This window comes from Gadus macrocephalus, chromosome 4 (genome assembly GCF_031168955.1).
Source record: "Gadus macrocephalus chromosome 4, ASM3116895v1".
Classification (NCBI taxonomy): domain Eukaryota; kingdom Metazoa; phylum Chordata; class Actinopteri; order Gadiformes; family Gadidae; genus Gadus; species Gadus macrocephalus.
Window position 1 is genome coordinate 21,926,340 of NC_082385.1, and position 25,439 is coordinate 21,951,778.

Consider the following 25,439-nt stretch of genomic DNA (forward strand, 5'->3'; position numbering starts at 1 on the left):
GGTAACGTAGTCCAATAAACCTTATCAACACATCCCCCTTCCGAAGTAAAGCATTTTCTTTCTAAACATGCATTCAAAATATGTAACTGCATTACCACATAACCACAAATAAACAAAAAAAAATTGAAGTAATTCTTTAGCTTAACCGTAAGCATCAAACTTTGTTTTCTCATTATACTGTCATAACCACAGTTAAACATTTACTTATTTATTCCCCCCCCCCCCCCTTTTTTTTTTTTAAAACATACCCCCCCCCCCCCCCCCCATAGTGCATAACTCCATCAGCAGGATTCTATCAGTCTCTCAGGTGGTTTAACCATCCTGCTGGGTCTGTGTTTTCCCGCTGGTGAACTGGGTATGGTTTGACCAGAGTCAGTAGTATTCAGGGAACTCGGACAGTCTCTGTTGCCCGTAGTGGTGTTTGTCACCTCTGGTGGCGTCATGGTCTGTCTGTTTCCTTGTCTTGTTTTGGTGTGTTTCCTGTTTTACTTTGGTGTCTCTGTCTTGTTTCTCCCCATGTCTGGTCAAGTTTCCCTCCTGTGCGATTACTGCTCCCTCCCCTAATTTGTTTCAGCTGTTACTCGTTGCGTGCCCTGTGTTTAGTATTTAAGCCCTTGTCTTTCCTTTGTTCCTTGTCGGATCATTGTGGTTTGTGGTGAGTTGTGTCCTGTGTATTACCTGTTTTACCGTGTTATCTGCGTTACCCGTGTTCTCCGTGTTCCTGCCTTTTTGCATTAATAAATTACCCTTGACCTGAACTGTCTGCTATTGGGTCCTACCTGCCTGCCAGCCACCCGCTAACCGTGACAGAATGATCCGACCATCATTGGACCCAGCGGACGCTCTTTTTGTTCTGAGTTTGAGGCTGTGTTGGGGTGTACGTGCAGCGCTGTCGCTTCAAGGCCCGGGTTGGAGGGGGCCTTACCCGAGTGGGCAGTCGAGCTTCTCAACCCCACAGTTATTTTTGCCTGAGAGCTATACGCCACTGTCACCGGACTTTGGCGATCGTCTTACGCCTCCACGCTCCAGCTTCCAGCCGCAGCCCCCGGTCTCTTGCTTCCAGCCTCGGCCCCCCGGGCCCCAGCTACCAGCCTCCTCCTGCCTTTACGGACTATCAGAGTGGGGGTGGTGAGTTTGGAGTGCAATCCGGTTCCACATTTCTCTCCAGCCCCTGAGCTGACTCCGGTCCCCGAGCCCTGTCCGGTTCCTGAACCCTATCCTTCCCGAGGGTGCCCCTCTTCCAGACCTTCCAGAAGGGGCCCGCCCTCTACCTTGCCTTCCAGAGGGGTCCCGCCTTCTAAACCTTCCAGAAGGAGCCCGTCCTCTACTTCGCCTTCCAGAGGGGTCCCGCCTTCTAAACCTTCCAGAAGGGGCCCGCCCTCTACCTTCCCTTCCAGAGGGGTCCCGCCTTCCAAACCTTCCAGACCTTCCAGAAGGGGCCCGCCCTCTACCTTGCATTCCCGAGGGGTCCCGCCTTCTAAACCTTTCAGACCTTCCAGAAGGGGCCCGCCCTCTACTTTCCCTTCCCGAGGGGTTCCTCCTTCCAAACCTTCCAGACCTTCCAGAAGGGGCACGCCCTCTATCTCGCCTTCCTCCAGAGGGGACTCTACCTCGCCTTCGTCTTCGCCGTTGCAGGCCTACAGAATTGCAGGCCTCCAGAATTGTTTTTGGTTCTTTCCTCCTGGCGCCCCCCTACCCACCCTATTTTGCATGTCGTAGGTCACCTGGTAGTCGACCCTTAAGGGGGGGGTACTGTCATGGTCTGTCTGTTTCCTTGTCTTGTTTGGTGTGTTTCCTGTTTTACTTCGGTATCTCTGTCTTGTTTCTTCCCATGTCTGGTCAAGTTTCCCTCCTGTGTGATTACTGCTCCCTCCCCTAATGTGTTTCAGCTGTTACTCATTGCGTGCCCTGTGTTTAGTATTTAAGCCCTTGTCTTTCCTTTGTTCCTTGTCGGATCATTGTGAGTTGTGTTCTGTGTGTTACCTGTTTTCCCGGTGTTACCTGTGTTACCCGTGTTACCTGCGTTACCCTTGTTCTCTGTGTTCCATTTTGCATTAATAAATTACCCTCTTTACCTGAGCTGTCTGCTATTGGGTCCTACCTGCCTGCCTGCCACCCGCTAACCGTGACAGCTGTGTGACAGTCTCGGAGCAGTTAGTTTGTAGATGGATGTCCACACGATTTCTCCTCAGGGCTGATCCACGATCTGTCTGGATAAGGTAAGAACGAGGTGCAACCTCCTGTTGTACAAGTCCCTGCTGTGTCCACGTTCCTATCAAGTAATCCAGAAGGCAGACTCTGTCCCCCGGCTTCAGGTAAGGCAGCTGTTTTGCACTTTTGTCATGCCTTTTCTTCTGCTTCACTTTCTCCTCCTCTTTGGCTTGCCTTACTTTCACTGCTCCCTTTGGTTTTAGCAGGTTCTCATGCATGGGCAGATTAGTGCGAATGCGACGTCCCATCAACATCTGGGCTGGTGCTCCTGTAGATCAACAGGAGCGCGGTTAGAGTAGTAGTCTGTAACCACAATATGATTTTTTTCCATTGCAATCGAACAAGTCAACTCCAACCTTGCAAGGTTGGAGGCATGGGTATTTCGGCACATGGTGTGGCATCAGCGGCTCTGCCTGCAGTTTGGGTCTGTATGTGAGACATACTTCGCAAGAAGCCGTAGTATGGCGGCTGTCGGTGTTCATTCTTGGCCAATACATAAATTCTCGTGCCCTCTGCTTGCACTTTTCTTCTCCCAAATGTCCTTCATGTATCTTTTGTAACATTTCCTTTCGCATTGCAGGTGGAATGACAAACTTGTTTCCCTTGTATATGACGCCATCCACAACAGTGAGTTCTGTTCTACACATCCAGCAGTCCTGTATTGCAGCTGGACATGTTTGTCTTTGTTCAGGCCATCCTCTCAGGTTTGTCTTTTTAAGGTTGAATCTCATTACTTTGCTCCAAGGAAAATCTCAGCCCTAGCTGTTGCGCGTTCACGCACCGTGGAGCCATGTCCCAATACAAGTTTAAAGGTAGCTTAAGGGGTAAGGGGGAGGGCTAACATCCCCTCAAAATTGAGATTTTCGATGGGCACACTCAAAGCGATGGAGGGCGAAAAGATGCGACAGGATTGGAAAAACACAAATGTAAGTGTTTTCTCTGTAATTTAATTATTTTATTAATTATACTCTGCAGCCCGGCCGCGGGCTGCGAAGCCCGGCCGCGGACTCTCGCGGGCCGCCCGACCCCGGTCCTCGGCTGGGCTGCAGAGCCCGATCTGCAGCCCGGCCGTCGACCGGGGTCGGGCGGCCCGCTGTCGGGGAGCTGCGGGGCTCATGTCGTATGATATCCAGATGTTCTAGTGACTCCAAGTAAAAAATAAGCTTTATATATATAATATTCTATAAGTATTATTATATATACTAATATATTATATTACATGGTTAATCAATGTATTTTTTGGCAGTACTATATTGTGTACAAAGCTATTATATATTGTACATAACATATGGCCATATCACCCAGTTCTGGCATATAATTCCTAATTCCTTATTCGTTTTCTTTCAGGACATCGTTGAGTCCACTGCCACCAGCCCCCCCCCCCCACCTCTCCCTCATTCTCCTCCAACCCAGGCACCTCTTCCACCACCCCAGACACCCCTTCCAAGAGGAGAGTGCTAGGGAGCAGGCGAGGCATGAGGAGAGCGAGGCAAAGTTGGCGGAATGGTGATTCTCGACCATTCTCTCAAAAGCTGAGTGTGTATTTTTAGGTGTGTGTGTGTGTATTTTTAGATGTGTGGTTCAGTGTTTCTTTAAATAAAGTGTTTCTTCTAAAGTGTTCTTGTTCTTAACCGATTATTATCTAAGGGTGCACTCACACTAGGCCATCTGGCCGTGGCCGTTTTAGCACCTAACCGTGCTCAAATCTGCCAGTGTGAGTGTGGCCAGTCTGGCCAGGCCGGGCCAATTTGGCCACTTGAGGTGTGCTGCTACGGCACGGGCCGCTACGGTACAGATGCTAATGAGCCGACACGCGCACACGCACGGCTACGCAACCTGAGCTGGATGACGTATAGTCAATGCGACGACCACGGACATAATAAAGGCGACGAGCCTTCTTTCCCATTAAACGGTAAACATCGCGTCAAGCGGTTCAACTGTTGGTGTGTTCTGTGTTGTCCATTGTTAAAAGTCTGACTGGCGGCAGACTTTATTATGGTCCATGCAGCGGACGCTTGGTGATGACGTGTTACGACGTGATGACGTATGTACAAGAGCCTTCCGTGGCCAGGCCACAGCTGCGACGGCCAGATGGCCTAGTGTGAGTGCACCCTAATACAACCTTTAACATGTAGCTAAGTGACATTCAAAATAAAGGTATATTACGAGGGACAAATAGTATTAAAACAATCCTTTATTTAAACATGCCAATTACAAAATATAAATACCATTTCAGGTTAAACATCTTTACAATGGGTCTTGCTCGTTGCCCGAGACAATGGCAGCCAGTCTGTCTCTTGTAACATTACCAGGGGTCTGGTTATCTGCTAGGGGGCACGGGGAGGCCATGATGACGTCACAGGGTAGGGTTGTCCCATTTGGTAGGGGATCGGTAAGGGGTAGCAATGAGCATGAGCTATGAGGATAAGGGTTAGGGTTGAAACAGTGTTCTCATGGTGTGCACGAGAAAGCGTGTCTGCAGCGAACATGTACTTGCCGGGTGTGTAGTTCATAGTCACGTTGTATTTTTGCAGCCGTATCATCATGCGCTGTATCCTCATAGGACACTCGTTAAATGGCTTTGACATGATTGACACCAGTGGCTTATGGTCCGTTTCCACTTCCAAAGCTTGACCATATACATACTGTTGGAATCTCTCACAATCGTAGGTGCTGGTGTAACGGGTCCCAGGTGGGATCGCCGTGGACAGATTATAGATAACTGAAACAAAGAGAAAAGAATGCTGACACGGGAGACGTGACCTGTCTTTTCAGATCCTCATTAGTTATATTTATTCATTTAACTTCTCAATTTACTGAAGGTTACTGTTTATCTTCACATTGTCCATACATTTTAAACTCAGCATCATATTACTGCATATGTTGTCTAATTAGACATATTTTCCATGTTCTTAAAACAAACCAAAATACACAAAAGATACTCTTAATTCAAAACACACCTTTTCTCACAGTGTTGTTCTTTCATCTCTCTTGTCTCTGATACAATAAACAGTTTGTACAAAGTGCATCTTTAATGCTCTTAAAACCCATTAGGTTTTACTGGACTAGTATTTTTAACAGTAGGCCTACCTACCTTGTAAACTATATCAAACATTTTCTTATTACTGAACTTTAAATAACTTTTCTTAACCCGTTTTTAGCAGTATCTTTAAAGTGCTTTACAACAATCAATAAACATTTTAACACTTTACAAAATGTCAAGAAGTAAGCCACGTGTGGTGTAATTACAATCAAACAAAAAAGGTAGAGACGAGCATGGTCTGTACTAGCTTAAAGCTACTAGCTTAACGGTAAGACTTCAAACGGCGCCGCCATTACAAATCTCTCGGCGAGCGTCGGACCTTATTAGCTACATATGTACTCATTTTCACACTCATACTTTACTAAAACATTTCACTACACATTCTCCAATCACTAACATCAACTTGTTTTACATTTTAAACACATAACCCACCTGAAACAAAGAGAAAAGAATGCTGACACGGGAGACGTGACTTGCCTTTTCAGATCCTCATTAGTTATGAGGATCTCACGGGGATTCAGGCAAACCACAATATTACTGTGCCTCCTACTGGCAGGATAGTGCACTTGCATTGTGAAAATGTAAAACTATATAAGATATTGCTCATACAAAATAAGATCAAGGAAATAAAGTGTCTTAATAATATAAAATTGTGTAGTTTATAAAAACTTAATACACACAAATGTGGGCACACATTAGTGGGCATCACACTGGCGAGTAGCTCCTTCTCGATCTGTGCATATCTTGTTTCAGCTGATGTCACAACACATTCTCACTCTGAGCGCGTCGATTTTTGACGAACGGTCAGTGGCTTTGGCTTCAGTTTCTGACGCAAAAGGGTACCCTTGTGCTTCTTTTTTCGACCCATGGGGTTTTCAACTCGTTACAATGTAACCCCTTCACGGGGGACCCGATGGCTGCACATAGAGACGCTATGAGCATTCATCCCATTGGCTAACGGAGGACCTTGCGCTTCTTTTTTCAATGCAGGGGGTTTTCCACTCATTACAATGTAATCCCTCCACCGCAATATATGAAGCTATGAGCATTCATCCCATTGACTAACGGGACTCTCTAAATCGACGCTACTTCGACCTGGGCGGGACTTTACGTCCTACGTCACTCGCTATGGGTTTGCATGTGTGCGCGTAGCCGTTTGTCTCAGGGATCTGTGCACGAACTCCCTTGCACTACAGATTACGAGCGTCAGTGTCGTACGCGATGGAGGGTGGGTGACATTCCTACAGTCTGTGATGATAGGCTATATTTCTACAAATGACTTACTATTACCAGCGATTAACATGACGAAACAACACGAACTAAGCTAACATTAGACTATAGCCATACCAGATAACGCCATACCAGCTAACCCTAACTATTTCTATTAAACTCTGAACCATTTTGCAACAGGCAACTGTGTGTTGGTGCGTCTTATTGCTTCCCACGTCTGCGTCTGCGTCTGCATCTTTCCCACTCCTGGCTAATAGTTTCAGCTTTTGTACTGTATATCAGAAATGATCACCCTGTACCACACTGCTGACTTGTTGATGTTTTGTGAGCACTCACGCATTTCTCTAGGTATCTTAAGTTTCCTACTCGAGTCATCAAAACTTTGGACTTTGTTATTGTAAGAAATATTGTGTTGCAAAAACACTTTGTGTCTTACCCTTAGCGTTACCCTAACCTTAACCCCAGTAACATTTCTTCATCATAAACTACAAGTTACGCAAAATGGCATACAAACATCCAGTCCAATATGAAAGAAAAAAGCTAGCTTCATTAAGGAATCGAACCCCTCATCCCCGCGTTAATGAGTTGCTCTCTGACCACTAACCCATCAGGGGCCGTATTCACAAAGGATCTTAGGGCTAAAAGTAGGTCCTAACTGGCGAATTTAGGAGTAACTCCTAAAAATAATGGGCGTGTCACTCTTAAATTTAGGACTCCTAACTTTTTTCACTAAGAGCAATTCACAAAGTATTTTAAGACTAAAAGTAGCACCTAAGTCTAGGAGAGCTTAAAAGTCCTCAAGAGGACTCCTAACTCAGTATGACCTATTCACAAAGAATCTTAAAATGCCTGCGAGACGAAATGTTAGGGTATTCAACTTATTGTGGAGTTAATGCGCGATGCAATAACATCCCCGACTAACAGGAATAATCCGATTAGTCCCGAAATAAAATGTTATAAAAATTATAAATTATAAAAAATAAAATATAACTTATAAAAAATAAAAATAATTGCGCCATCAAAAGACGAGGACGTGTTCGTCAATAGGAAGAAAGTGCATTCCATCAACACGCAGGTTGTTTTTGATGCAAATTGATGCAAAATTTTAACATAGCCTACTGGATGTTGTTGCAAAGTGGCCTGGATCTTCAGCTACCCATGATTCGCGCATTTTAATGGTGAGCGGTCTGAGGCAGCTTTTTGAGATGTACCAGTTGGGTGTCACTTGCTGGGTGACACTGACTATCCATGCAAGACGTGGCTCTAGACACCCGTCCCTACCTCAATCCACAACCGGGAGCACAGTTAAAGTGTAACATGTAAGTGATTACGCAGATTACGCTTAGTCCTATGCGTAAAACACATCGTATTGGCTCTTTGCGAGCACACAAACATACACGAAATGTTGTGGAGAGAGGAATTGGGCAGATGAAACGTCGGTTTCATGTCCTCCACGGCGAAATACGCCTCACCCCAGAGAGGGCAAGCACAGTAATCACTGTATGTGCCATTCTACACAACCTCTGCAAGCGGAGGAACATTCCACAGCCAGACGATGATGATGATGATGATGATGGCGATCAACATTACAAGGAATTTGGCCGTGTGGAACCGAGTGGACAGGCATTTAGGGATCACTTTGAAAACACATTTTAGGTAAACACCTTGGCACAAATCAGTCAACACTTGGGTAGTTCGTAACATTTATTTTATTTTAGATTTTACGTATTTTTATTGTTTGCTTTCTCTCTCTCTTGAACGTGCAGGCTACAACGTCATTATCGTGGTCTGCACAAAATTGTCATCATGCGTGTATTCTGCTAACTGCACTATAACTACTTAATAGGAATTCATTTCTAGCCTAGGCTATTTCCTTGTTTTTCGGTGATTCAGTGGGCTCGTCTGAACAACCAATCACCGAACTGACCGCTTCTAAACTCGTGCACGAGAATTGACGTAATCCATAGCAACGGCGCGTCACTCTTTGTGAATAACTTTTAAGAAAAAACTCCTACGTAAAATGTTTTAGCGCGAGTTAGGAGCACTCCTAGCGGTAAGATAAAATGCTTTGTGAATACGGCCCCAGGTCTTAGTACATGCGATTCAAGAGTTAACCACTTGACAATCTTTAAACTTCGGTTGCCTTGAAATTGTAAAGACAGTGATGTGTGTACATTGTGAGAGTAAAAAACCTTGCATCACTAGGGAATCGAACCCCCAATCATCAGTTGGTCGTTGGTAACTGTAAACAAAGAGATCGCATTTTGTTTAACTGCTAACTAACAAACGAGTTTATGCGTTCACTGAACAAAGATTATGGAAATAAAAGACCACTTTTCCATCAGAAAAATAATCAGAACCGTTATTACCAACCCATAGACACTAAAGCCAAAACCTTTCTCACATGCACACCCATCGCGAGTGACGGCTATGCGCACACATGCACACCCATAGCGAGTGACGTAGGACGTAAAGTCCCGCCCAGGTCGAAGTGGCGTCGATTTAGAGAGTCCCATTGACTAACGGAAGAGCAGATGGCTGCACATAGAGACACTATGAGCATTCATCCCATTGGCTAACAGAGGACCTTCTTTTTTCGACGCAGGGGGTTTTCCACTCATTGCAATGTAATCCCTCCATGGCAATATATGAAGCTATGAGCATTCATCCCATTGGCTAACGGAAGACCCGATGGCTGCACATTAACGGCGATTTTACAGTGAAATCTGTGACATTCCTCAACACAACTACACCAACGTGTCCTTGTTAATTACACAACATGTATGGGTTAAGTTCATGGGCATCAGTTGTCCTGTTTTGTGCTTTGATTGAGAGAAACAATCGTTTTTTTGATCAGTTTTTTTCATGCATTATCATTCAACTTGAACATGTGTTTTTACAGTAGGCCTACACAGAGCTATAGAGAGAGAGAGTTGCGACACGCTATGATCTCGCCGACAGGGTGGTCACGTGGTTGTCACGTGGTTCATGTAAGCCTCAATAGTTCCAAACACGCCGCGCTTTCAATGTTATTCTATGGGACGACAGTAGAGATTTCAATATTAAATGGTAAATATGAATGAAAAAATCACATACAAGTATTTGTCTGACTGTTATTGCATTATTGCATATTTGTAAATGTCAGTTTTACATTTAGAGCGGTAGGGGGGCAACTGAAAGCTATCTATAAGTAGCCTACTATTACTTAGATACGTTTTTAAGTTTGAGGGAAAGCTTCACGTTCGTGTTAGCATACTGGCCTAACCTTAACTTTGACCTTACATCTGTGTTGAAATCAAAGTATTCAAGATGTTCTACCATGATCATTTAAAGATATAAGCCACACAAAGTATCAAATATATTAAAGAATAACAACTCATTACGCTTGGATGAATGAAATTGTATTTTTTTTTATTAAACAATTAGTGTGACAAGAACAAGTGATTGCGATTGTGTGAACAGATTCAACAATGGACACAGCAGGGAACACTATATACTTAGGGCAAACCATTAACATATAACGTTGCAAATATACTATACTTTATGCCATTACAATACTTAGAATAGCCCTGAGCAAATTCAAAATGGGTTTAGGAGGGAGGATCCTCGTTTTGTCATGAACTCTGACCTCTAACCTATTCTCAAAAGTCAGGGCATAAGTGGTTGAGGAACAGTTGTTACCCGCTCTGTGATCTTCAATGGTGTCATGGTTCATTGGTTACAACTAACATTTTATAGATCAATGGTCATACCATGGTTGGCTGTGCAGCATTTGGATGCTCCAATCGGTCCGAGAAGGGTTATCACGGCTTCCCCAAGGACCAAGAGCGCAGGGAGAAATGGATGGCAACGGTCAGCCGTCATAACTTATTGACAGTCAGCAACAGTCAAAAACGATGTAACGTAATGTTCAGATCCCTTGCTAGCATTTCAAAGGGCATACTAATTCTAAGTGTAGAGAATTATGACTTTCCAATGATATTTGAAGTGCAATGGAAACTGATCTTACAAGCCTACCTACAGGTACACTTTGAAAATGACAGATTCAAAGCCACAAAAGTAGATAGGATGTTGAAGTTGAGGCCCGATGCGGGCCCAACAGTTTTCATCCATCGCCCTAAACCGAAGAGGAGGAAACCCCCTTCTGTGAGGGTGCCTCCGGAACCAAGTGCAACGGACCACACATATTGCGCCAAATTAAACTTCGGTATGATCCATGCAGCTAACAATATTCCCCATTTTATGTAATTCAAGGATAGACTACACTCCTAATGAGATTACATAATTCATATTTGTACATTCAGTTTAAAAAACAACCAGAAGGCAGGGATTCTCTGAGGATTTGCACACAATGTAGATAATCGACACATTTCTACCCAATTAACAATTGCCGGTAGATCCATTTATAAATTGTATTGGTTTCTGATTGTGGCAGATGATTTAATTCACATTACAGAAATGTTTTGCTTTAATTCATTTCCTTACATTGGAGATGACAGTAGTTGCAAATGCAAAGGCAAAATACATATAACAGCAACATTACCTTGTAATTGTTACAGAGATTGAGGGAGAAATTTAGGTGGATTTCAAGAGCGTTGAAAAGGACATCACAGGAGACAGAGAGAGCAATCAAGAGGCCACATTGCCAGGGGCAGGTGATCCAGGGGCAGGTGATCCAGGGGCAGGTGATCCAGGGATTTGTGTGCCGAGGGCCAGTCAGTCAGGGGTCAACAGTGAAGGAATAACTTTTGCCAGGGCCAGCTGCTCCAGGGACCAGACTGCCAGGGACTGATGGGGCGACTGTGGAGGACCTAATAAGGCAACTAGAAAAGGAAAAATTAATGAGAAGGAGAGCAGAGAGGGCTATTGCAAAACAAAAAAGAATCAATTTGGCACTAAGAAAGAGAATCAATTTGGCACTAAGAAAGAGAAACAATTCAGTCAACAAGAAGTTAAAACGAAAAAGCCATACAGGTTAAATTGACCGCCCATCATAATCAGCATTGTTGAATCGGCGGCATCTGTAGGGCTTCATGTGCTGAACATCACCCTTTCCAGGATATAATTAAACAAACACTGTTATTTCTACTAGCTATCGCATCATAAGGGGCTATTCAACCTCCTTAACAAGTGGGCCGAAAAGGAAAACCACTGGGGGTTCATGGGCCACACTGAGTAAAACTATGTGAATGAATCGCTACAAATAAATTGTACTTAAAGTAGTGTTAACTTAATATATATAATACTACTACATGGAATAAACTTGTCAGACGCATTCCTTCCTTCTTCATTTTTAATCGTATCATTATAAAAGATTTTGTTTGCACATATTTTGGAAACGTATTTAGAATTCAACAATGTTGTTTGAATCATCACAAAACAAACAACATTTGTTTTACTGTACATGTGAGACATTTTGAGCCAGTGAGTCAGTAGCTGCGTTTCCATCTAAAAGGTGATGCAAATCTTTAGAAAGTTTGCAAAAAAGCAATTCGAATTAGGTGCGTTTCCATCAAGTGGTTGGAGCGGAATAGGGTGATGACGTTGCACGTTGATGTCGGCAGGGTTGCTATGGCCGGTCGTTATGCGGAAATCGGAAAGACTGTCAGTCCTGTGTGTTCAAAGTTTGCTACGTCACAGCTGTTTCGAAAAGTGTGTTTCCATCTCCCATTTTGCGAATTTACTCTCTTTCGCATTTCTCAAAAACCACCTCAAGCGAGCGGATAAACCTTTTTGCGAATTAGAGGATTTTTATGCGGATTTTGGTGTTTCCATCACCGTTTACTGATTTGATACTTCAAAGTTTGCATTAAATTAGGGGGATGGAAATGCACCTAGTGAGAAGGATTGCACTGCCTTGTTTGCCTAGTTTGGCTCATCCTGAGACACTCATGCAGCTTCTCATAGGTCATGGAGCAACGTGCCCTTGTTCTGATGGCATTCATATGAGAAAAGCTAGACTCACTCGTATCGGTTGAGCCAAACATTGTCAGAATAAGTGATGCCAGTTCCTGATTGTGGGGTACTGCTACTGGCTAGTATCACCGGCTACACACAGAAACCTGATTTGCATGCAACTATGTTTCTCCTTTATTTTATTTATTTTTTGCTTGCAACCTCTTGCGGGCCAGAAAAAAAGTAAGAGGGGCCGCATTTGGCCCACGGGCCGCTAGTTGAATAGGCCTGGTGTAGGGTATGTATTCTATTTTTTTCCAATGGGGCTGCGTTCACGTCACTTGACTGTCATGTTTGCTATCGACCGCCCCCTCTAATCCTTACATGGCTCTAAAAACCACGCGGCAAAGGAGCTGCCGTCAATTGTGTTGTTTTTGTCGTAAACTAGGGTCTGAAGGCATTTTCACGTGACGAACAAATGTCCTGTGATTCACACTACACAACAGCAGGTGGCGCTGCTGAGTCAGTTTAAGGCCGCCAGGACAATCTTTTTTTCTCCCCAAAATCTTTATTTGATGCCGGCCAACCGTGTGTGGATTCTATGGAAAGCCAAGAAGGCCACTAACTGGCCCTAGAATGGCGCGGTAAAAGTGCTAAACCGTACGGAAACCGTCCGGTATCCGTGCGGTCCAATAGTATCTGTCTGCGTCCTGCAAGACGGAGGCGTAACTTGTAGTAGGAGGCGTAACATGAAGTCGGAGGCTAGGAGGCGTAACTTGCACTAGGAGGCGTAACTTGTTCTTTTCTAAATCGCGGTCCACGCGAGATCTTTCTCTTTTCGTGGGAAAACAAAAAGCGTTGTAAATCGCGGTTCACACGAGATCTTCATTGAAGTCGGGTGATGTCGGGTGATGTCGGGTGATTCATGACGGTAAGTAAATTTACCAGACGCTTTATTCCCAAACTACTTTCAATCATTTATGAATTATTTCAGAACCAGTCCCCCTAGACTTCATGCCCTGCAGATAATCTTCAAGACTATTTTGGACTGTAAACTCAATACTGTATGGTCAGTATTCAGTGATCTTAGGTGACAGTGGCCTACTTTACAGGGAGCCCCACTGAAAATCATTGTGTGTCAATGCAATTTAATTAATTGCATAATGAATGATTTGGAAGAAGTAGGGAGGTGGGGAACTGTCAGTGCGTGTAAAATCACAGGGTAGCCTATGAACTTCAGAACATATGTAATCAACAGTATGCACCTACTTTTCCAATAAGGGTATGGCCAAAAATGTATCACCTGTCCATATGGCCTGCATCATTTGCACCACTAACTGAATTTCTGTCATTCCAGTTCCATGCCACAATTTGTCATGAAGGAGGGTTATTGCAACCTGTCAGAGTCGATGAAAATATATATGGGTGCCATGTGTGCTGTAAGCGGGGCAGTTATGCTTCCATGGTCGCTCATGTGCAGACCCATGAACGGACGGCTGTTAAGCACAATGGTAATTCTCAGTGCATTTCATGGTATAAACACACAAAACCTGTGACTGTGTTAATTGTGATCAAAATAATATGAGATATGTGTTTTTTATCATGTGCACGTTTTTGGAGCAGTCATGCTCACAACACAAAGTAGAAATGGCGAATGGCTTGTAATTTTAGTTTTTTCCCTTATTTTTTGGTAGGATACTAAATCTACAAGTGTCAACTGGAGACATGTTGCAAGAAAATCTCACATCATCACTGTTTTTGTTTTAAAATAATCATTCGGACAAATGTTTTCATAAATCACTTAAGAAAGTGCCCAGACAGCCCCGGTCCACCGTCTTCCTTCAGCCACCATCACAGCCAGTCTTCAGATGTACTGCAAGGCCCCAGTCCACCGTCTTCCTCCAGCCACCATCACAGCCAGTCTTCAGATGTACTGCAAGGCCCCAGTCCACCGTCTTCCTTCCACCATCACAGCCAGTCTTCAGATGTACTGCAAGGACCCAGTCCACCGTCTTCCTTCAGCCACCATCACAGCCAGTCTTCAGATGTACTGCAAGGCCCCAGTCCACCGTCTTCCTCCAGCCACCATCACAGCCAGTCTTCAGATGTACTGCAAGGCCCCAGTCCACCGTCTTCCTCCAGCCACCCACACAGCCAGTCTCACATCACCAAGAGAATTATTTTGAAGACGCAGACCAAAAAAACAACTTGCACTTTGTGCAACATGGTTCTCAACAAAAAAAAATTAAAAACCCACATGAGGAGACGCCACAGTTCATCCGTGCCCGATATCAATTCGAATCACCATCTTGATTCTCTTTGCCTTGACCGGAGTAGGGGTATTTTTGCTGTGAGGAGGGGCTTCTCTGGACCCTGTGTTCCAATCCATGTCCAGCGATGCACCTGGGGAGCGGAACATCATCTCCGGTGTGAGCTTGAACAATGCAAGAGAGGTTTGGACTTCTCACAGAGGAGTGGGGTGATGGGTTTTCAATGCGCACATCTCAAATCAGTTTTTTATAGCCCTCAGTCACTTGACTGTGACACAATCCTTACAGATGAGATACTCAGTGACATGGTCCAAAAGAAATGGCTGTCCGAAAACACAAAAAAGACTTGTCTGGATAGACGGGCTAAAGCTGAGTCTATGAAGGCACCACTCAGCAAAATTGTTGAATTGGGCAACGATGCGTCCAAGATTCATGTATCCATCCTTGAACCAATCATATCTTATTATTCCAGGTTGGGGAGGGTTATGGTAGCATACGATAAAAAAAAGAATACCTGGCACTGTCCATGTTCGAAGCCGAGGAGGTCATGCCCTCACAAGTCCATAGCAAAATGGCACCTCAATCATACACACAAAGGGCTATTCAAGAATACTAAAAACACAGAGGATCTGATCAATACCATTTCCACACAGAGTGAACCAATACAGAACCAAGACAAATATCCTCCAGAGGGAGAGGCATTGGCCTCACTGATCAAGTACTTACTTGAATTCAAACACATTCCATCTGACTTGCCCAAAGATGTCACCACGCCACAGACTGTAGACTTCCCTCGGCACCTTGTTCCACTGGAGACATTTTGCCATCGATGCAAAGTACTCCTTTCGGAGCCTATTGTTATCACTCAAAAGGCAAAGATAGCTACTATCACAGGGATTGTCACAGGTGGGTATAGTATGAGCAGTTTGTCCTACATTTGATCCTGTATGTAGCAGTCTGTTATTTGATTTTCTCTTTCTAGTGTTCCCACGGGGTGTTAAAAAGTCTCTAAGCTATTGCATATTAAATACTGTACAGGTGTAACTCATTAATTGAGAATATTGGGGCAACAGTTAATTTATTTCAGCAATTAAATTTATAAAGTGAAACTAATATATTATGTAGACTCATTAAATACAAAGTGAAATATTTGTTACCTTTATTTGTTTTTATTTTGATGATTATGGCTTTCAGTAATAATGCAATAAGTTAAAAACAAAGTGCCCCAAAAAAAGTACATATACTTGAACCTAATTTTCAGAACATTTGCACATTATTAACATTTACATTTCTGTATTTAAAATCCTTTTTTCATGATCCCTGTCTTTCTTATCTTTCAGATGTTACCACATACTGTAAAAAGTGTGGGGTCTGTGGGAGCTTCTTCCGATATCAGGAATGGACTGAGGGGCTTCATAATTTCGATGATCATATGATCCTCTCTATTCATCTATGCCTTTTGTTACGGCAATCAGTGCAGGTTAGTTTTATTCTTTCTTCATTTAATGAAACCATGCCAGGTTAATGCCCTGTTTACACCTACCCGATAGTGGGCCCCGATGGTGCCCGATGGCTAAATCAGCAGCTATCGTTATTACATCGGCAAATAGCGTGGTTGCATCAGGAAACACCGTTACTCTTCCCGGGAACATCGTTAGACAACGGGAAGAAACGGGAAGAAATGCTCAATGATCGGGCAACAACGGGCAACATCGGCAAAGAACGAACATGTTTGTTAATTTTGGGTCTATCGGGGTAGAATCGGTTACCAGGTGTTGCTATGGGCTAATCGGCTATAATCGGGAATAGAACGGGAGTACAACGTAAGACATCGCAAATCGTTCGGGAATTTTCCTGGGCACATCGGCTATATTCGTTAATCTTCCGCGCTTTATCGTGTTTTATCGTCTTTATATCGGCAACCTCAACACACGAAAGACCCTCGAGAACCCTAGACAAATAACGATTGTGAGTGACCAGATTGTGTTAAGGAAGACCCTCAATCTGCCACTTGGGTATAAATAGGGGGTGATGGATGGATGTCCTACTTTTATAATTACAGGGTACTTCGCCCATTTAGAACCGGCGTTCTATTATTATAAAATCTCTATTGTAATATAAATAAATATATAAATAAATATCAGTCTAAACCAGTCTCCCCTTTGCCTTCTCCCGAAATGACGCCAAATGACGCCAAACGCGTCATTTGACGTGTTTGGCGTCATTCGAAATGACGTCAAATGACGCCAAACGCACTTCGGGTGTCTTCCCTGGCATACATCGTTATGTTATCGTTATAACATCGGGTATGTGTAAATGCTACCCCGATAAATTGACCCGATCATACATTTTTAGCCCGATGTCACCCGAATCACCCCGACTTCCACATCGGTGGTCCATCGGCCATTAGCGGCCATTAGCGGGATGGTGTAAACGGGGCATAATGTGGTAACAGTTTTAGAAACGCAATAACCCACTTGAGTCCGTGAGTTATGCTGATTTTACCACGGCTAAGGGGGTGTAACTGCACTCAGCTGTGCTCCGCTCTGTGCCTGATGACTCCTCTTAGCCGTGCTAAAACAAGCATATGTTATTGATAACTTTATTTGAATGATGTTACAGAATCACACAGCAGTTGGCAGGCAGCTGGACATTTTGGAGCAAACCAACAAACAAAAATATGGCAGCCATGATGCAATTTTGCATGGTTATCTCCATTTCGAGGCGCTGTCGGCACATGACTACAATTTCTCATGTGTCAACTGTGGAGACCACCCAACTGTAGTGATTATGGATTTGCACAAGAAGGGTGTGTTCAGTATGCCAGGTTAGTATTGATGTCCATCAGGTCTTCCTTGGTCTTACAATTTTCTGTCCTTTCTGAATATGTCCTCATGAATATCTTTCAGTGAGTGATGTTGCGGATCCACCACCTGACTTTGATGGTCGTTTTGACCTAGAGGAATTCTGGATGTCTGTATCTGAGGAAATAGTGTGTCGAGGGTTTTTAAAAAGTAAGTGCAGACTGTGTGGTCAGCCATGCACTCTTAACGGTAAGCATGTTGATGAATGTTTTCTGGAATGTATCTGTTATTGAGTGAGGAGAAACTTTTTAATGATGTCACAGGCAACAGTAACAACCCATTTCGTGTTGTACCATCTTATGCAAAATGGGCTCCGTGGATTGGCCCTCGGACCAGGGACAGTGCTTTGGTTCTCAACACAGAATATGCTAAAGTCAAAGCCTCAAAGCCTAATGAAAGCCAAGCAGAAATGGACGTCCCAGAAGAGCGTCTTTCAGGTGAGTTGATGAAGTTGAAGGTGATTTTATTTGTGTATTTTTTTAAGCCATGTGAAAAAAAGTTACTTCATTCATGTTAGTGTTAGTAACTTGTTGCAAAGCTGTAAAGAGAGCCTTCATTCACAATCTAAAATGCTTGCTCTGTCCATATGGTTCAGGTTGAAGATTTGCGCAAACTCGTGAAGGACTGTGGCATGGATAGCAAGGGCTCCAAAATGGACCTTCTTCTCCGCCTGAGAGAGGAGATGCAAACGAGGAGCACGTATGACAAGGTCTTTGAAAAAGTCTGGGGAACATCTGGTAAGTTTAAAAAGAATACATGCATTGTTTCAGTGAGACAGCATAAGAGGTTTGGAAGCTGTTATTCCAATATTCCACTGTCGATCTGTGTGTGCTTCTAAAAAAGACATGTCATGTCACTGAAACGTCTTCCATTTCCTTTCAAAGGTGGTTGGGCGGTCATGATGTGTCCCTGTGGAGTGGTGAATTCTTTGAAATTCAACCTTAGGGCTGAAAGCCCGCGTGACTATGCTGACATGTTGCTGTTGTTGAAACATTTCCCCAACATTGTGATTTATGATTTCGCAAGAGGACTGGTATCCCACACCAACCTACGGGAGCCAGTTGAGTTGCCCTTCAGGCCAAATGAAGGGAGACTTGCACCTGCTACACGGGAGAACATTACGTTGGCCAAGACGGGGGATCTGAAGGTGGAGCTGCCATGGCTACAGAACAGAAAGGACCCTCCGGATGCTGATGGTCATCCTTCCACTGGCTCTGCTGAGCACTATGCATTGTATGACACCTTCCACCAGTCTAACACAAAAGATGACAGAGATGCCCTTCGACTCATCAGACTGGTTCCTGAGCTTTGTGGGTGGCTGAACTCTCAGGTTGCAGAGCAATTGTTCTCTGGGATGCGAAAAAATAACTACTTTTTGAACTTACTTTCCCCAACAAGCCACATATTTCTCATGCGCAACATTCTTCATCACCATAATGAACACCTGAATAAACGAGCAATGGAGGAGTTGAAGAAGCTCTCTAATGGAGATATCATTTTGGACACGAATGGAAAAGCTGTTTTGGGTATTTACTTGACCATATTTCATATTTCAATGTCTTTGAATGGAAAAAAATAGATTTCATGCCATTCTTTATTTGCAGCTCCGAACAGGCAGAAGGATGTGTGCGAAATCCATCCTCCAAGACGATCACTGGAAGGTAAAATGATTGCTTGTATAACTTCTATTGGCTCCAAAATTCTCAGGAATGTTATATAACTTCTATGTTAGGGCTAAAAGACGAGGGCTAAAAGACGGCACGTTTTTTTTGCCATATCTACGTCATGGGTTAATTTCTATGGTTGATAATTGCTTACAAATCCCCTCCACCAATAGGCACGAAACAGTGTGGACCTCATTGCGAAGCCCTAACCAGCCCTGAGGGAATATCAGCGTGTCGTGCCAGTTGGACATTGGATTATCATACTTCTCAAAAAGCATTGGTTAGTTGTTTTAAATGCAATTTAGACCGCATTTCAGTGAAAGTTTGCTTGCTCAACTGCATAATTTCTCATACTATTAAATTTGCAGTTGGACTATGTCCTTGACCGGGAAAAACCAGGAGCTGAGCTTATTATTCGCACAGAAAAGGCATGCCTCACTCGGGCTGACTTTTGGAGCCTGGGCCTGAATGAAGAAATGGAGTCAACGGTGAGTTTAGGCTTAACTTTATGAAATATTTTTTTGCTTTCAATGTTAATGTGTCAGTGATGCGTGGGTACGTTTAGAAACTATTTCAACCAGCCCATCACTGTAATGTCTGACTATTAGTTATAGTAGCCTATAGCGTATTTGCATGTCTCACTGTTTGTTTTCCAGATCGGAAACGGCTGTTTGGAGTTGGTGTCCAAAATTGTCAGGTCAAAGGTACAGTTAAAGTCAATGTGGTGAATCAGCTCTATCTGTTGTAGCATTACTATACTCTTTTTAAATGCTTTATAGGGGAAAGACATCTACATTGCTGACTTGTATGTTGTTCCAACTTGGCTGTACCTCCACAGTGACCCACTGTTAAGTATGCCTGTGAGTGCATCTTTTTTCAAATCTTTACTGTACTGTTTACTGTAAGTGTGCCATTAGGGCCCATACAAGTTTTACATTTTTTGCATTATTACCACATTTGTTTGGCGGAATGAGATTTAAACATTCAGACCACATTCTACATTTGGATATGTCTATGTCTTATGAGAATATGGTTGGGTGGCGGAATGTAATGGGTTGTGGAACCACACGTGATCCATTGTATCTTTTCTTATATCTTGAAACAGAATGACATTTGCACAAAATAATTCGTTATGATTCCAATTTGGACAACAGGACATTACCAGCTATGTGTAAGTCACAGTTTCAGTGCTTTTTTCTAAAAGCTAGTAGAAATTTCAATAATCTCATGTGAATTTAAAAAAGGATTGTTACATCTCTGAGAACTTTAACATTATGAAATGTTGATTGCTTAAGTTGTAGTGTTCATTCAACTCTCTAGCTGCATTTCTGCATGTTACGGATATACTGCGTGTCTCCATTAGGTGTTGAAGCCTGTCCTTCGGGAGATTTTTTTCCTGGATTCTAGGTGCTTCGAGACCCGGCGTGGCTTTGATCAGAGATATACAGCTCTGTTGAGGTTGCAATAATGGAATTATTATCTGTTCAAGGTAGGGGTGGGAATTGAAAGCCCAGAATAGAGTAGAACCTAGAATCAAATGCTTAAATTCACTGGAATCATTTCCCTCTGACATAATCAATTCGTGATAATAATAAGCTGCCATGGTCATCTAGTAGTATATGCAATTATTATAGACCTATGTTCTGAAACCAAACATCTGTTTAGGATATTGTCTAAACAGAGAATTGATAAAGAATTGGACTGATAAGCAGAATCGACAATGCATTGACATTGATAAAAATCCTATCAATTCCCACCCCTAGTTCTAGGATGGTCAGGTTCATATGAACATTCTTATAGACGTTAGTGTTCAGTTCAGTGGTTCAGTTCCTTTTATTTCTGGGGTGTCAAACTCATTTTTTGCACGGCCACATGAGCATTGTGTTTTTCCTCAGAGGGCCGCCATGCCTCGTCTACATGCGTGACCACAAACTGTCTGGTTTCTGGCCATATCAATCACAGTCCCAATACGTCTGTGTTCTGACTTCCTCACCACTTCATCTGGTCTTCCTTTCCTGTCGCTAAACGGTTCCATTTTGCACCTCATAGTTCAGTTCAATAGTGACATGCTGTGCATGCAGACCTGCCAGTGTTGCGAAATTGCAATTATTATTTTGTGTGTCATTAAAACTGATTTCAAGCAGGCCACAGAGCTGCAATTATTATTCAAGCGTTTGGGATCAGGCCTCATGAAATGATGTGAAGGGGTGGTTTCAACCCTGGACCATATGTTTGACACCCCTGCTTTATGTTACAAGGTCATGTTCATGAGGACCTTATGCTAGGATAGTCACATTCATATGCCCTCATAAAGACAAGATGATAGTGAGTGCAGGGGTTTACTGTTTCTTTCTGATTGGTTGCACAATACACAGAGATCTTGCACAAAGGATAAATCCTGGGGAATGGACAGAAAGAACTGGGTACCATTTTGAGGTAAGTGATATTCATTTGTATCAAGCTTTACAGCCTGCATTTATTTGCAATAGCAAACTTCAATCGGCACCATTGCAATCAATGCTGATCGTGGTATTATTCTGTTAGAAGTTTCCTCGACAAACCACTGGGAATGACTGTGGAGTCTTTATGATAATGGTAAGTCTTATTTAAATGTTTTCATGTCTTGCTGTCATTCGTGTGTTCACCCATTCATGTTTTCCTTGTTTGTTGTTTTTTGTGCAGTTGACCTTGTACGTTGCACTTGATGCTCAATTCGACTACACCATAGTAAGGAATGATCATTTATATTTAGTGTGATGGAATTTATAATAACTACATATTTAAAGATGTCACAAGTCTACCTATTTTATCTTTAGGTGGATATGCCAGCCCTTAGGAGGTGGTGGTGTATCATGTTAATGGAGAACTTCCAACTGGACAAGTACTTATTTAACATTAGGGCATTTACAGATTCTCACATGATTCAACCTTTATTAGCAGAATTCATGCTTCAAGTCATTGCATTTCTGATTATTTTTAGCATTTTCCACTCTATCTCCCTCCACTACCTTATTTAGCCATGGCAAGCTTTTTGCACACTGGACAAAATAATCCGGGGAACTCATCACAGGTCCTCGGCAGCCTGTGATGCATCTAAGGAAGCGCAAGTTAGAGGAGATGGAGGTAATACGTTTGCCTTTCAGAGAATGCCTGGTCATAAACACAGATGATGGTTGCGTTTACATTTGATAGATGAAAAAGTAGATATCGTGACAACAAGATTATTGGCTTTTATTAGTAACACCTGTAGCCTACTTACCTTGCTACTTCCTGGAAAACTGGCTGTTGCAACATAGAATAGAATAGAATAGAATCTTTATTTGTCATTGGGTTAAATACAAAGTATTTACACAACGAAATTAAGGTGCAGATCTTGTTCAGTGCTTTTTTTTTTTTTTAAATAAATAAATAGAATACAGTAAGAAATATTAATAAATATATAACAACAATAACAACAATAACCCCAATAACCCCTCCCCCTGCCTTCCACTTAAGGCACATTAAAAGTGTCCTACACCCTCCCCTCCCTCCCTCTCCTCCCTCCCATTAACGAGGACCCATGTTGGGTCCTCGTTAATGGACCCAACATGGGTCCATTAACCGGAAATAAATACCGGTAACATAACTAAAATAGTATGAACACACTATACTGACTTTTGCATGTAGAATCACTGCCATCAACAGTAAGACCTAGCCAGGCAGCGCCGCCTAGTGGCTCCGCTCAATTCTCATTTCGTTCCACCACATACGAAGTGAAAGCAGATGGTCATATCAGGCTAAGTAAGACCCCCCCACACAACATACACAGCACACTGCCCCCCCTACCCTGACATCATTACCAGTAAGATCCCCCCCCCATCATATACAGAGCTGCCACAACAGCTCTGCCCATCCTCAGTAAGCCCCCCCCCCGCCTTTCATTCTTCGTAAATTAGTCCCATGTCCACCCTACTCCCTTCTGTATCGAAACCACCATGTTGTATTCCCTTGAGTATGTGCCGATTCACAATAAACATGAACATATCTGTTGTAACTCTGCCTTTGTATTCTATCAGGCCATGAGCGTGGAAGAGCCAGACCCCAAGGTCAGTTTTCTTTGTTATCATCAAATAAGCTTTCTAGTGCAAAAGATTCTGAAAATGCAAACAAGTTTGTGTTGTCTGTTTCAGGCTTTGAGAATGGAGGAAGAGGACCAGTGAAAACAACGGTAAAATAATTTACTATACATGTGTTTCTTGTTTATAAACATTGCGCCTTGGGACGCCAATCCGGGGCAGAAAGTCATCTACCATTATAGAATGACTATCATAAAGCCCAGTTTAAATGTATTGTTTATTAGTTGTGGTTAGCCTACTAATCCCCCGTCTATAGCCAGGAAGGCTTGCAGACACACCCTCAACATATTCCCAAACATACCTTTTGCATATTTGAGCCTTTGTCTATCTAATTATTTGACTTTAAGATGAAAGCTGCTTTCTAAGGTGCTAGCTATGCTTACATTACTTTACGACCTGCCACATTTGAGATGCACACGTTTGAGATGCACACTGAACAGTCACTAAATACTCTATACTGTACAGGCTAGTAGATGTTGCTTGCTTCTTTCTGCCCCGAGTTTGCACAGTGCAACAGTGATGACGTAGGCCTACCTGAGAAATCCATGTATTGAAGACCGGCAATTATATATAAAATTAAGGCTTGTAATGTGAACGCTATAATATGAAGGCTTTCTCATAACTATCCTACCGTTAGTGACATTGTTCTTGTCTTGTTTCTATCAGTAATATTTAGTTTAATTCATTGTTTTTCTATCTCATGCAGGACCTTGAAAACATGCAGCAATCGATCAATTTCAAACGTATTCAATACAATTATTTGAATTATTAAACTGCTGTCTTTAATTCTTTAATTATTTATCTGCTGCGTTTTTGTTAAAGGTATAAAGGGATAAAGTGGGCTAAACTTAAGCAGGTTCCCCACGTTAAACTGCTATATGCATTATATGTCATTGTAAAATTGTAATAGGCTTCTTTTCTTAAATGCATATGACTCAGGGATGTCAGTTTCACGTAAGGCTATGATTAAGCTAATCAAGAGCATATCAAGATTAAGCTAATCAAGAGCATATTTTTAAATGAGCGGGTCGGGTGCATTATTTTTATATAAGGCCTAATATTTGAGGTCATTTATGTACCCGCGCACCACTGCTACATTCAGGCCCCGTCCACACGAAGCCGAAACAGGCGAAACCGTTACGTTTTCGCTCTATCCGGTTTCGCAGTATCTCCGTAAAGACGGAGTCAAGCGAAACCGGGTCGATCTGTAGAAACGCTGTAGTACACATTCCAGGCCCATAAGGGGCGCTGCTTCTGCTACAGAAATCCTTGTTGTTGTGAGTTCTGAGACTCCGCGGGCTTAACAGTCATTGGCTAGAGGGTCGAGGGGTGGGGCGATGACGTCATGGTTTACGGTTTCAGTCGGTTTCAGGCGTCCACACGAATCCAAAACGAAACCGGGTAGATTTGAAACCACCTCCGAGGGTGGTTTCAGAAGTTTGCGGTTTCGGTCAGCGGATTCGCCGGCTTCGTGTGGACGGAAGGCCGAACCGTACAAGACCTTTGTGGTTTCGCCATGAAATCGGCTTCGTGTGGACGGGGCCACAGATCACTTCCGCGATTTAGAAAAGTACTAGACAAGTTACGCCTCCGACTACATGTTACGCCTCCGACTACATGTTACGCCTCCTAGTGCAAGTTACGCCTCCTCCGACTACATGTTACGCCTCCTACTACAAGTTACGCCTCCGTCTTGCAGGACGCAGACAGACCCACCTCAGTAAAAGTGGCCCGGCGTTCCTAGTGTTAAGAAGGCCTACAATAAAGTCCTGTGGCTGTCTTCTGGAGGAATGAAGGACAGTGCAGGTCCGCAGGTCGAATGAAGTACCTGTTGGATGTCTGAAAGTATCCCAGAGAGCTGGGTTGGAATTCATTGCCGTCTATGAATTCATTTTTTATTTGAGAAGAGTTTCCTTGAAGTGCCGACTAGTGAATTGTCTCTTGGTATGGGCCGATCGAACAGCTTTCTGATCTCGGATCGATTGAGTGAGTTTTCTTTTATTTTGTGCCGATTTAACAACTTTCTGATCATCGGATCGATTGAGTAAATTTTTTATTCTGATCTTGGCATTTTGAGAAAACAAGGTTCTCGCACATTTTGAATAGATACGTTTCTTGGTTGGGGTACCGTATGAGTTGGTATTTTG

General features: G+C 43.1%; 1 long non-coding RNA gene across 1 annotated transcript; it reads right to left on the reverse strand.

Annotated features, from left to right (window-relative positions):
- Window positions 1–9,874: 9,874 nt before the first annotated feature.
- LOC132456347 (uncharacterized) lies at window positions 9,875–11,584 on the reverse strand. The gene is made up of 2 exons (XR_009525442.1): window positions 11,457–11,584; window positions 9,875–11,307 (listed from the first exon to the last, which is right to left on the reverse strand). It is a non-coding gene; the product is annotated as an uncharacterized LOC132456347 (long non-coding RNA).
- Between the last annotated feature and the right edge of the window lie 13,855 nt (window positions 11,585–25,439).